Below are 2,313 nucleotides of genomic sequence, written 5' to 3'. Positions count from 1 at the left end.
ATGCTTCACCATATTGCATCCAGCCAGACTCACTTTCAGGTTTGAAAGAAGTATATGTAGCTTCATAGATAAACAACTTCTCAAAAAATGTACAGATTCAAAACTAGCCTTAAAAGAAAAACTTAAAGGTCTACTTTAAGACAAGACAGACCAACAGACATAGAAAACGTCAACACAAAGTTGATACTAAATCCCATGACAATGATCTCTTTCAACAATCAGTGGTCCTCAAACTATGGCCCGCGGGCCACATATTGTATTTGTATCTGTTTGTTTCTTCATTGCAAAATAAGATATATGCAGTGTACATAAGAATTCGTTCATAAGTTTGTTTTTACTAGTCAGAACTTCCAATGGTCTGAGGGACAGTGAACTGACCCCCTGTTTAAAAAGTTTGAGGACCCTGTCAACATCAATGGACTAATGCACCAGTTAAGAGACACAGAGTTGCAAAATGGATCAAAAAGCTGTATCCAACATTCTGCTGTCTACAAGAAACACACCTGAATCGACCGAACAAACATAGACTCAAATTCAAAGGCTAGAGGAAAATCATCCAAGATAACAAGTCCCTCAAAAAAGCTGAAATGGACATATTGATATCAGATGACACAAATTTTAGACTCAAAAAATTTATGAGACAAAGATGGACAATTTGTACTAATCAAAGTTTATGTACACCAGGAAGAAAACACACTCCTAAATATATGTACCGAATGATGTAAGAGCAAAATATATAATTATTGACAGATCAGAAAGAAGACATCACTAGCAACACAATAATAGTGGGAGATCTCAAAATTTACCTGTCACCCCTTGATAGGTTAACCAGACTGAAACTCAACGATAGTACACTAGGCCTGAAAAAAAATGGAAGAAAGTGGATTAGGATATATATATATATCCTGTTATTTTATTATTTTCAGTGAGGGTAAACTAAAAGACTTTTCTGTAAATTCTGGTCCAAGATAAACTGCCCTCTCTTATTACTCCTAATCAATATAGTACTGGAAGTACTTTCCATAGAAATTTGGCAAAAAAAAAAATATCAAGGACATCCAGATAGGAAAGTAACAAGTCAAGCTTTTATTGTTTGCAGATGACATGCTATTATATTTAGATGACCTTAAAGACTACCAAAAAGCTTCTAAAAACAATGAATTCATATAGCAAAGTGGCAGGATTCAAAATTAACACACAAAAATTAATGGCCTTGTGTTTGCTTAGGCAACACATATACTAAAATTGGAATGATACAAAGATTAGCAAGGCCCCTGAACAACAATGATATGCAAATTATTTTTTACACACGGTCACAAATACAAGTATTATACCAAGCACACTATCAGACTACAATACATAAGAGATCAAGATTGACTATAAAAGAGAACGTGGACAAAATCTACAACCTGGGGATAAAACTACAAACTGCTCAATAACTGAATCAAAGAAAAAATCAAGGAAAAATGAAAAGATTCCTTAAGATGAATGACAATGAAGAAACAAGCAGCCATAAATCCAGAGGACACACAAAAATCAATTGCTTTCTTATACACTAATAATGATAGAGAAGAAATGAATATTAAAAAAGCAATACCATTTAGAAAATTCAAATATCTTGGAGTCAGCTTAACTAAAGATGTAAAGGACCTACTCAAAGAAAACTACAAAACCCTGCTCAAGAAATAAAAGAGGACACAGCTGGAGGGATAGCGTGGAGGTAAAACATTTGCCTTGCATGAAGAAGGACAGTGGTTCAAATCCTGGCATCCCAAAATGTCCCCCGAGCCTGCCTAGAGCAATTTCTGAGCATAGAGCCCAGAGTAACCCTTGAGCACTACAGGGTGTGATTAAAAACAACAACAAAAAAAAGTTTTAAAAAATAAAAGTGAACACATACCCTACTCATGACTTGGGAGGAGTAACATCATTAAAAGATCAATACTCCCCAAAGCATTGTACAGATTTAAAGCAATCACTCTAAGGATACCAATAACATTCTTCAAAGAAGTGGATCAGACACTCCTGAAATTCATTTGGAAAAATAATCACTCACGAATAGCAAGAGCAACTCCTGGAAAAAGGGAATATGGTGGGCATTACTTTCCCTACCTTTAAAATGTTTTACAAAGCAATAGTCATTAAACAGCATGGTACTGGGATAAAAACAGACCCTCAATAGACTTGAGTATTCAGAGAATGGTCCCCAGACAGACAATTAATCTTTGTTAAAGGGTCAGAAATGCAAAATGGAGCAAGAAATGCCTTTTTAAGAAATGGTGTCAGCAACTTGCAAAAAACACACACACACAC

The 2,313-nt window shown here is 35.1% G+C and overlaps 1 pseudogene; it reads left to right on the top strand.

The window, feature by feature from the left end:
* Positions 1 to 1,215: 1,215 nt before the first annotated feature.
* Positions 1,216 to 1,304, top strand: LOC126007634 (uncharacterized; annotated as a pseudogene).
* The last annotated feature ends 1,009 nt before the right edge of the window (positions 1,305 to 2,313 follow it).

The sequence above is a fragment of the Suncus etruscus genome, chromosome 4 (genome assembly GCF_024139225.1).
Source record: "Suncus etruscus isolate mSunEtr1 chromosome 4, mSunEtr1.pri.cur, whole genome shotgun sequence".
NCBI classification, from domain to species: Eukaryota; Metazoa; Chordata; class Mammalia; order Eulipotyphla; family Soricidae; genus Suncus; species Suncus etruscus.
This window is presented reverse-complemented; position numbering and strand designations above follow the sequence as displayed.